We start from the raw sequence: 12215 nt of genomic DNA, 5'->3' as shown, positions 1-12215 counted from the left end.
TTACTCGGTTGCCAGTCAATTAGTGACACACACAAATAACAATGATCATGCAGTTAAAATAAAGCCAAAATATCATAACCGTCACAGAGACAGGATTAACTGCATGATTCTTGTAGTAGTCTGTACTAGTTTTAAGCTTTCTGTGTCATTGTTTAGCTGACCTTGGGTCATATTACTGAACATGTACAGTGTCCAGTTTAACACAAGTACAAAAATGGTATACGGACTTGTACTTATTTAGCGCTTATATACCACTCAGTGCTTTTACACTACTCGTCACATTCACCCATTCACACCCATTCACTCACTGATGGTAGAGGCTGGTATAGTGAGAGAACATCAGTATTAGCTCATTTCATTACATGTACTTTATGTACTTTATTAATCCCCAATTGGGGAAAATTTGTTGGTTCCAGCAGCTTACATCCCGGGACATGATAATACAATAATGTACTTAGATAGTTTAAAAATAAATAAATAAATGAATAATAATAATAATAAATAATAATAATCGTAATAATGATAGTAACAATAATAACAATAAATATTAATAATCATAATCATAATCATTATATTGATAACCATAATAATAATACTAATAATACTCATCATCATCATCATCATCATCATCATCATCATCATCATCATCATAATAATAGTCATAATAATGAAAGAAAAAATGAATATAAAATAAGAAGATGAGATAAAATAAAATATGGCACATATAACAGATATGTTTACTGTACACTTCTACACTTCTATCCTATCAGTCTATACTAAGATAAGTTATTGCATGGATACAATTGCACCAGGTGTTTATGAGCACACAGTATGAAAAACACACAGCCTGAACAACAGAGGGAACAATTTTTGGTTCAGTGTCTTGCCCAAGGATGCTTCAGCATGTTACTGTCAAAGATGGGATTGAACCACCGACCTTCCGATTGATAGACAGCCCACTCTACCCATTGAGCCACAGCCATGGATCTAACAATCGTGACAGTCAGATGTAAACAAAAAAATAAGCACTGTCTTTAGCTGGGAATAAATACTTAATTTACATATCTTATGCATGCACAATTATACTCACAGTCTCTCAGTTTGTTTTCAGTAGAAGCCTTTTGCATTGCACTAAAGTCATTATCGGTCTGTCCATTGAAACCTGTATCTAATGAAACAGTGATCTGTCATCTGTTCTCTTCTGATCATTTGGCCTCATTCTCATCCATCTGCTGCAAGATACAAAACAGAAGCCATGGGAAAACTAAAAACCAAGAGTGTGTCCTAGGTTATGCAATTTTACTAGTCCTTGCAGCTTGCACATTTTAAACCTTTGTTTCCATCACTCTTTTCATAGTGGACAATTTTACATGACAGAAAGAGAAACACAGGTAGAGCTAACACAGTTGTGTCTGTGTTCTATTAAAAGGGTTCACACTCCGCTTTGGTGCAGTGCCTTTCTCAATAAGATTTTCTGCTTGATTGAAAATCTTGAGAAATTAATCTGAAAATGTCTTGCCACCTAAACCAGGTCCAGGTTCCAAAAATTCAAACACGAGCTGCTCTGTGAAGGCAGGGAAGCTGACTGGTCCAAAATGTAACTGTGTGCTTAGGAATTGTTTATATTTACTATTTAAAAAGACTCCAAATACGGCAGGCTTCTGATAATGCTGTGATATCCCCGGAGCATGAAACTGCCTCTCTTTCATGAAGAGTTGTTAGCCACTGGGAGAGATTAGCATTTTACTGCAGTGGATTGGTTGTCTGCACTGCATCAGTCCAGACAACTTTTCTCATCCATTAGTGTATTAGGAAAACAAGACACATTGGAGAGACAAAGATGCATGCGCTGGTGAGATAAGCGCAAGCACAGGGCTTAGGAACACCTAACCTTCACAGTTGCAATAAACAATAACATGTGACTTAAGAGGATTTACATAAGATGAGAGGAGTAATCAGAGGGAGTGAAAAACCAATGAGGCAGCAATGGCATCTCCTCAAAAGTCTCTGTGTTGCTGAATGAGGAAAGTTGCCATTCTGCTGGATTTAGAGCAAGGCTGTTGTTATCATTTTATTTCCTCTACCAGCACTACAAACCAACACAGATGTCACTTTCTTTTTTGACTGCATTCACATTCAGTGAGCACGGCTCTGAGTGTTGACATGGTAAAACGCTGGCATTAGAAGGGCATAGCATGCACAAACAAGTGACATAAGATCATTCTCAGACAGATTATCAGTGCTCGCTGCTCAGGCAGAAAGGAGCTTGTTTGCTGTGTTTGGGCTAAACTTCAAACATCACTCCGCAGCTACAGTAAATGTGGGTTAGAGATATGAAAGGGAAAAAGTCAGCAGTCATTTTGTAATTTCTATAGCTGTTATAATAGTTTTCATTTGGAAACCAACAGGAGGATTTATTAGAAAATGAAATAATTCCTCATGTCTATCTTTTTTTGATCTAGTATCTAAATAGATTTGATCTAAATCTAACCATGGCGAACTTACTTCTTCTCTTTTATCAATAGAGAAGGCCTTTTATTTTTATCTTGTAAATTATTTTATGTAACTGAATTAAAGAAAAATGCATAAGATGATCATCTGTACAAGCAGACCAAGGAGACATTATGAAAAGAAATCAAATTGGAGCTACTTAAAAAAATGGGTCAACAGGAATACTGTTTGTTTAAGGTGGTGCACATCTGAATTTACATTTAAGATTTACAAATGACCTTTTGTTATGACGATGTGCCTCTTGGGCCAGCAAAATATTGTAACCCACCACAGGAGCTGTTGATCCTTTTCTACTCAAGTAGTCAGACCACAATGTACTTAAAGATCATCAGTGGCCCGGCCCACCTTCCTGGTCTTGAACATCTGTTATGTATGTAAGCAGGTAAGGAAATCAGCACAGAGCCCTCCCACCCAGGCAACAGCCTGTTTTGCTGTTTCTGCCATGTATTACACAGGGCTACACGACATTACAGGGCACAACACACTGATGAGTTAATCCCCATTATGAGGGAATGTGCTGCTTCAGTTTCTGGACAATTATAAGTCATTGCCAGAAACTTTTCTCTGTATGCTTATGTCAAATTTAACATCTGTACACATGTAACACAAGGCAGGAGGATCCCTAATTTATATTAAAAAATACATTTATGTTCACAATATTTTGAAGGTACAGTTATGAAACAGTAAGCTGATTCTTGTGTTTCTCATTTCTGAGTTTTCATGTATTCATGCACACAAAGAATAGTGACAGATTGCATTACCAGTAATAGTAGCCCAGATGGCAGTGTTTCCCTCAGGTTGAAATAGAAATGTGACGTGCCTATTTTGACTGCAAAAATATTTTTATTGTAAAGAAAAGAAGCAAGAAAAAATAATTCATATGTTTGTATAGAAAAAGGATGCTAATCAATAATATTTTTAGGATGTATTATTTTTGTTTGTCAAAGTAACGTCAATTAAACTGCAAATATGGGGTAAGGATATTTGTCAGAATCTTATTTTGAAAAAATCCAGGGTATTTATGTAATATTTCATATTGCATATAATATTAAAGTGAACTTAAGCATGTGCATAACACAGTAAATTAAATTCTGCAAAAGCAGCTACATTACAGTATTTCATTTCAAATGAAATTATGTATTCAACAGTAATTTTCAGTCTTTAACAGAAAAATAAATATACACGTAATACGTGTTCCAATAAGACAAATGATGTAAGATTCCCTGACACTTGGCCTGCGAAGACACTAGGAAGTCTGCAGATACTTCAAAACGTTTGTCAGTCACATTGTTGCAGCTCAAGCATCACAAGGCAGCTGTTAAGCAGACTCTAAAAATGTTAAGCTTTCAACAATGGGAGGCAGAAAATGTGAAGGGAAACAATTAAATTACGCCTTGCATGAAGTTTGCTTTTCATTTTGTGAGGCAAATTTAGTGCCATGGTTAATCATTATGCTGTTGAACACGATTTGCAAAAATATTCAAGAGCTTTATGTGCCTCAGTGCCCCTTCTGTATTGAAAAATAATGGGCCTCTATCCAATTAAAAACTGCATTAAATCTCTAAAGTATTACATGCACTTTACTGGTATCTCTCTGATTAGGCTTTTCTGCATGTGCAGATGCTGACAGAACACTGAGAAAGGCAGCTCTGACTGAGTGCTCCTTTTAAATCTAGTTCAGGTTCAGATTATTAAGGATACACAAGGTACTTGCATGCATCTCCACGAACATGGAATCTAAAAATGAAATATTATTGAAAAATATTTTTTTCCAGAAATCTGGGATAAATCTCTTATGAATTAAAACGTTCCCAATAAAATTCAGAATTAGAATTATTATTCAGAAATCCAAATAAATAGCGTTAATTTTTAAATAGTTTTCTTTTTCGCCATGTTCCATCAATTAATCTGTTATTCATATAATTTGGTTTATTAAGATCTATCATAAGAAAGTTGAAAAATAACTGAGATGAAGACTTTCAAGAATTCGATCTATGATGGGATGTTTAATATGAGAAGTACCTTTTGTATTCACAACAGCCTTTATGTTTGGATTCTAGCATTGATAGGCAGCGATTCATTGTTCTGCAACAGAGGCAGCAGTCCAACGTGTGAATGGATGATTTATGTGACCATCTGCTTTGTTTTGATCATAATTTGATTATCTCTTTTTGTGTGATGACTTTCCATGTCAAGACCCATTTCGTTACACAAATGCTTGCAGACGCACACACAAATCCGCACACGCGCGCACACACATATACAAACACAGGAACACATACACACACACACACTCTCTACGTAAACGTCTTTTTACACACACATGCGCACACCCACACACTTGCACAAACCCAACTTTGGAGTAATTGAAAGGTCTCTCGATCACTGTCTCAAACCCACAGTCCACATTCACATCTTTATTCTTTTAAAACTCACCAAATTATGATTACAAGTAACAAGCAGGATAGTTGCACAACCGACTCACTCCCACTATCTATTTGTGTTAATTAAAAGATTTGCAACTACATGTGTCTGCAGATAATCAAAATGTCTTCTGCAGCAGCACTCCCAGATGCATCGGCACTCCAGAGCTCATTTGCTTTCTGCGATCTCATGTTTGTTTAGAATTAATCAATCTATCCACAATTGAGTTAATTAATTAGTATTTTAATGCTACTCTTTATAATTGCAGTCAGATGAGTCTGCAGACAAAGCAATCACATTAATGCAAATACAACAGATAATTGTTATCCAAACTTCCTCTGCAGCAGGGGAGAGCTCGCTGAGTACTGTAGCGCGGCCCGGGTCGTCGCGTAAAAGCACTAGATGGCACCATTGAGCAGAGTTTCTTTTTGCTGTCCTCTTGTCACTTTCTGGATATTGTTCAATTAGCTGTCCTATGCTGTCCTCATCGGGGTAGTGTACATATGCATTAAGGGATAGATGACACGAAGGTTCCCGTGATACCCTCGCGTGTAGATGAAGTGTTGCAGCGATGAAATAAAAGGTCATTTTTCCGACAAGTGCAACATACAGTATATCCTGTAAAAAGTGATATTTGCATGTATCTATTGTAAATCAAAGGGGACATTTTCTGCGTGTGTCTTTGCTCCTCTGATAATGTGTAATTTGGTTTTTCACAAGAGGTATCAGCGGCTTGACCTTAGGTTTCTTTCACGAAATGTCAGTGTCTGTGTTCTTTTCAGGAACATTTCCACAAAGGTTGTCCAGTGTTTAAAGCCCCTTTTACCAATTCTCTTTTAAATTCCAACAGCGATTACTGCACTCACACAAGTAGGGTTGCCTCATAGGAGAGGACATTATCTCAATGTTATATTTAGGGGTTCTTTCAAATAAGAGAAAAATCTGCACATCCAATTTTTTTCAGGAGCAGAGATGAATTTAGCAACAGTGCTTCAGTGCATTGTTACTCCTTCAAACTTTCCATCATTCAAATTTATTCACAGCATCTTCATCCTCATTATCATCACCATCATTAAGTGCAGTTCTTTTTGGATTCCATGGCTTTGTAGAGTACATTTTTTGTTTATCCAGTTCCTGGTGTTTCTCAGGAATATGCTTGTATCATTCGGCAGCCTCTCAGCAAGAGCCATTATTCCCTCATCTCTTTAGTTTATCTCCTCTGATGATCTGCTCAGATAGATATGACAGCTGAATAAATATGCAAACGTAGTGCGCAGCCCCACACTTCACCACAGAATTTCTATTATGCGCTCAGATTTAGAGACGAACAGTATATTGTGATAACAATGGGACTCTTTGGGGATTTGGATGAATGAGGGGTTTTCTTCTCTGTCATCTTCTGATAAACTATTGATATCAGTTGAAAAAATCAAGACACTTTTCACTCGCTCGTTTCGACTAATTAAAATCTCTTTTCAGAAATCTTCTGTTCAGAAGAGATCCTTGAATATCACAAGATAAAATGGGATTCATAAAATCATACTGTCATTAATTAACTCTCTAAGCAGTGTCATGTCTTTTAGTCTTTAGTCTGCTACCTGTCCTTCAAAATCTATTTTATTTGAAATAAAGATGAAGCAAAAGTATCAGAAATATTTTCACTGCTGTGACCTAATTACCTGATTTTTTTGGAAGAAGTAAAAGAGTGGTGGAGACTTTGTAATAAGATCATTAGTAAAATTGATTGTTCCATATAAAAGACAAAAAATGGTTACCAAGTGTATTGCAAATGAGCTCAATCATACATATAGCTCTTTAATGTAAGGGTTATGAAGTGTACATGCAGTTTTTTTTTTGTACTAAATCCACCCAATCAGAGACAGAGACATTTTTCAAAATATAAGTACAACAAAGATAAACAAACATGATGACAAATAAAAAATCTTCAGAATCACAGCCCTGATTGGTGTGCTGTCGGGCGTGTGGGCATATGTTGCCTTTTTTATGACATACTGGTGACTATCTCAGCTTTAATACTTTGGGCTTTCGCCTGGCCCCCAGCTCCCAGCATGCTTTGAAACATGTAAGTCTCTTTTCAATCAGTTTTTTAGCATGGCATCGATATTGGCTACATTTGCGGCAGAGGAGGCGCTTTGGCAGTTCTGTTTGAAAAGAAATGCCATGGGAGGGGTCGGCTTGACCCAGCTTTAATGCAAAACTGAAAAGGAGAGGAAACAAAAAACGCCACTATATTTAACCAAATCTGCAGCTTACTCAGAAACACATGATAATGATATCCTCTTAACACTCCTTGCTGCAGAATTACAGCCCTCACGGCAGCAGGGGCCAAGATTCACGACTAGAGAGAGGACGCAGTTATTACAGCACAATCCTTTGGTTTTGACTGTTTCTGGCCCCTTTCACCTTATTCAGTCAAAAGGGCAACACAACAAAATGAGCAATTAATGAAGCAATTCTGTGACTTTTTCTTTTAAAGAAGGAAATGCTTCCCTCAGATCCTTAATAGGCACTTGTAAATGTGATTATATTTTTGTTGGGTTAGTCTTTTCAGGGGATTTGTTTCTGCATAACACTAATGTAATGTTATTGAAGTACAGCATCACAGGCTATAGTTTAACTTGATTTCAAGTAGTCAATAGTGCAGCTATAGCTCTGCACTGTCAAGAGGAACAATAACTTTTCCTGGTTGTTACTGGGTGTCCACATACATCTGCTTCTTCTCTGGAATACTCTCTATAAATAGATACATCTTCCTTGACAGGTTTCTTGTTGTTTTTGCAAAATCTTAATTAGCGATTAGTTGGAATAATTCTCAAATTGCTTTTTTTCTCAGTGGAGGATGGTCTGTTATTTTAATTAAGCAGAGGTCAGAATTATTAACTCAGCAGGAGTGTGTTGAGTGAAGCTGTGGAAATCAGCAACAACTCTCCAGATCGTGCATAGTAACACCGAGCACTTCCTCTCCCCTTCCTTATTACAAACTGTGCAGAAAAAAAGAAAAAAAGGAGGGGAAGGAGTCCTGGATGGGGAAGTGGGACTGTTGTTTTATGTTGCTCTTGATTCCTTTTTGATTACTCATAGTTGATGCAGTCTTCCCCTTACATGCTTTATTCTGGTCTTCGGGACAGTTGGATGATGATACCGTTCAAACCAGACCCCTGATGAGAGCATCTGCTGGGTTTGAGAGCTGGGATGAGGAACAGGAAGAAAAGTTTAAGTAGTGGGGAAAAGAAGGAAAATAAGGGTTGTGTAAAATAAATAAAAAATAAATAAAAGTGGGCTCTGTTTGCAGGAGAGGATGGGATAATTAAAGGAGAGAAATCGGGAGTGTATCGTGCTGCTCACACTGAAGATAGCTGATCAGACTATAAATCAAAGTGTCTGTTATATCTTAGTTCAAATCTTTTGACAGCATATAGCTTGTTTTCCCGCAAATCATGGCAGCTGGCTCCACATCAAGTGGATAGATGTACAGTATATACCATTCCAATTTCTACCTCCCTTCAGATGAAGGAATCAAAAAACAGAAATGTTACGGAACCATTCTACACTTGGAAAGTTCTGAAGCTTTAACACCCTTTTCTCTTCTCTGCTATACTTGTAGACTTAAAAACAGCTAGGAAGCTGATGCATGGTAGTTAGCGTATTAGTTATATTATGATTTGAAATCCTCAACACAGTGACTCAGTTAATATGTAAATACAGACAGAGGAATGCAAATTTCAGCAGCACAGAACAGAGTTCATTCTTGGGTTTATTTGTTAGAAATCTCTGCAGGGAAAGATTGCAAAGTGTTGTACATTCTGTCTGTGGCCAAAAGGCAATTACTGCCAGAAAGCTTTTGACTCCTTCTGATTATGTGATGCCTTTCAAAAAATTACACAGATTTCACATCACATGCTGAGCATACCTCGGCTTCAGTTGGGAGCCTCAGAAGAAAATCCTGACATTCATGCACACCACCCCCAAGCCCCATATCTACTGTGGGCTTTATTTTGTCTGTGGGGATGATGACAGACAAATAGAAGGGGTGTTGCTCGCACTCCCTGGTCAGCACTGTAAAAAATAACCATATTAACAAGTCATTTAACAACAAGTCATTTCTTATGTAGTCTTGTTTTGAAAATACATGTTTTCAGAACAAAAGGACAGTTTCAGCAGCCACCAGTTTCACTAATGTTACACTAATGATGAAGACACTGTGTGACCCTCTGTGTGTTATGTATGAAATTAATGTTTAACAGGTTATCAAGCATTTTTGTGGGTTAAATGTCTTCCTTATGGGACAAATACAACCATTAAGGTCCATTTACTGCACTGACACTGATTTTATGAATTTAGTAAACACTCATGTGGACCACGTTTGAAAAATCTGCCTTTGTGACTCAAAGTCTCCCTCCAAAGAGAAGATACATCCCTCTTTTTCAGACAATACTATTAGACTTTATTTTGGAAAACAGTGTGCTAGGTAGTCAATGTAAGAGACACATTTTTTTTGGATCCTTTATAATTGCACCACGAATCACGTATACGATGTTGGTCATCTAATGTCATGAAAGAAAGCAGTCTTTGATAAATTAATCTTTAAAAATGTAGTCATTGGAAGCCCAACATATGTCACAATACCAGCCACAGTTAAGCTCATTCCTCCAGGAAAGAGAAAACAATAAAATAAGTGGAAATCAGTAAGTTTGGGTATATTGAGAGCTTATCTGGAAAAAGATTTACCATGAAAAACAGGTTTTAGTAAGCGTTAAACCAAACTCATATTTCCATTTTGGATATATATCTCCTAATAATTAATTTCAGTCATTTAAAATTACTTTTTTCAAACAACAAATATCAAATGTGTAAATCAGGCACACAGGGTTAGCTCAGTGGTTAAATCATGTGCCCCATGTACAGAGGCTATGGTTGTTGATGCAACTTCACAGAGTTTGATTCCTGCCTTTTGCTCTTGATGATGTCACTCCTCCATCTCTTTTCACTGTGTCCAATTCATCTACTGATCTATGTCTTAATAAAGGGATAAAAAACACGATTTTAAAAAGTGTTATGCCAGTAGAATTAAAAGAGAGACTGAGTAATAAAGAGCCATGTAACACTGACAACCATACGCTACCATGCTAAAAATGTAACTTGCTAAGTTTAGTAGCATAGCTCATGCTGCTTTTTTGATGAACCTCATATTATTTTGAAGATTTAAAATACTAATATAAGTATATTCACATGATGCTTTTAACGCTTCATGAATTCAACAGTTTGTTGAAAATTTACAAGACCATTAAAAACTAGATCAATAGAAGACTCCATCAAGTTGTGATAGAATTTGGAGCACTGGTTTAGTTCAGTTGGTGAAGTGGGCGCCCTGAGAACAGAGGCTGCAGTCCTTGTCGCACTGGTAGCAGGATCGATTCCCAGTCCCAGCATGTTTCAGTGCAGTTCATCCCCCCCTCTCTGCTAACATTTCCCATCTGTCTTAAGCTGTTCTATCAATTCAAGTAATACATTTTTTTTTTTTTTTTAAAAAGGTGAAATAATTTGATATTGTACCTAAATCATAGAGTGCACATCAAAACTGAGACAGCTGATAGAGCCTCCTAATTCCACTGTCACTGCTGCTATTGTTTTCAGTTTCCTAAGAAAGTTGAATTAATAAAACTACATTGTTCTTTAAAAAGGGATTTTTTGTGAGCTGCTCTTAAACACTTTTACTTAGTGCTGGACACAATGGATTTTTCTGCTGAATATTCTTTTCTAGTGTGGTCTCAGCAGCGTTTAGGGAGAATCAGCGTCAGTCAAGGGCCTCAACACTGACTGACACTCTGTGAATGATAGTGAAATCTAGCAGGTGCATTTGGCTTGCATACCTCTGATCAGTACACCACTGTGCTTGTCTTCTTAGCTTTCTCTGTAATAAGCTCCTTCAAAGATCAGTATGTACACCCCCCCAACCCCCCTTCCTCCTGATAAGATCTGGAATATGTAGTTCTCTCCTTCCCTTTATTCCCAACTCTTTTCGTTTTCTCAAGAAAATGTCAGTTTAATCATATCTTAATGCTTTGATAATGGGGTTCTTTTACACGGGCGAAGAACAGTCACTTCAGTGTCTTAAAAGCCCAGGATATGGAGGGAAGGAGAGAATGTCGCTAAATTAAATTTGCTCTGGACCTGCTTCGCGTGAATGTCAGTGTGCGTGTGAATGTGCATTGTGTGTGTGTGTTCCTCAGGTGACGTGTTCGACTCCAGCACGGCTGAATCGTCTCCTGCCCCGTCATCCAACGGGGGGAACATGGTGACCCCAACTCCAGGGTCTCGGACCCGAACCACAGAGGACCTCTTTGCCGCCATTCACAGGTACCATGATACATTTGTCCCTCATGTCACTCCTTCCTCTACTACTACTCCAACTTCTCTCCTCCAACTCTGCATGTATAATTCATCCTCCTCCTTTTTCCTCTCCTACTCTCTTATTCTGTTGGTTTCCTCTCCCATCCATCGCTGTCAGCGTGTAAACCCCCTTGTAAACCACAACGTATCACTCCGGACGCCTTCAACCCATGATTTCTCCTTTTTAATCTCCATCCCCCTCCTCTTCCTCCTCCTCTTGAACCTCTACCTCTCAGTCATAACTTTACCTCAGCGCTGTCCCGTCTCAAGCAGAGACATCTGTCAAACAGAGGATCTCTGGAGAGGAGAGAGCAGCTTCTCCTGTCCCTTGTCCCATAGGTGGAACCACCACTTCAGGAAGTGGAAACGAGTCAGCCATCAAATGTTTATCCTGTCGTGTGTTAGCAGAGTCACATTAACGCCGCTTATTCTCAGCGGGAGAAGAAAAGCGGCTGCTTCATAAATTATTAAACAACTCGACACCCCTCCGGTCCTAATCTAGGTTAGAGGCCACCGGAGAGATTTCTCCTGCAGTCTCTGACATATATTGCATACGTGCACTCAGGCTTCAAAGGCAGCCACACACATAAATTTCTCATGCAGCGCGCTAGTTTGTGTTTCACGGTCACGTGTAGTGGCAGTCGGAGTTCTCTTTAGCATCACAGGATTCCATTTCACGGGAACTATTCCTCCTGCTGCAGACAGATTGTGGATGTATTTATGGCGTGGGCGTCACGGGCGATTTATTGTGCCTTTTAATTAGACATGAGGGTTGTGTAAGCGTGCCTGTTTGTTTCCCGCTCGCTTTACTGCTCCTCCTGTTTTTACACCTCGAGTCTGGAACATTGAGTATAGAATCATTTGACAGA

At 38.2% G+C, this 12215-nt stretch overlaps 1 long non-coding RNA gene across 1 annotated transcript in view; it reads right to left on the bottom strand.

Moving 5' to 3' along the window:
* Positions 1–6743: 6743 nt before the first annotated feature.
* Positions 6744–12215, bottom strand: part of LOC117823237 — an 11722-nt gene continuing 6250 nt past the window's right edge. The window contains exons 2-3 of the long non-coding RNA XR_004633347.1: positions 8867–9012; positions 6744–8143 (exon numbers count right to left, since the gene is read on the bottom strand). This is a non-coding gene — a long non-coding RNA (uncharacterized LOC117823237). The remainder of the gene's footprint in view (positions 8144–8866; positions 9013–12215) is intronic.

The sequence above is a fragment of the Notolabrus celidotus genome, chromosome 12, assembly GCF_009762535.1.
Source record: "Notolabrus celidotus isolate fNotCel1 chromosome 12, fNotCel1.pri, whole genome shotgun sequence".
NCBI classification, from domain to species: domain Eukaryota; kingdom Metazoa; phylum Chordata; class Actinopteri; order Labriformes; family Labridae; genus Notolabrus; species Notolabrus celidotus.
The sequence above is the reverse complement of the archived record's forward strand: the minus strand, read 5'-3'. Positions and strand labels throughout refer to the sequence as shown.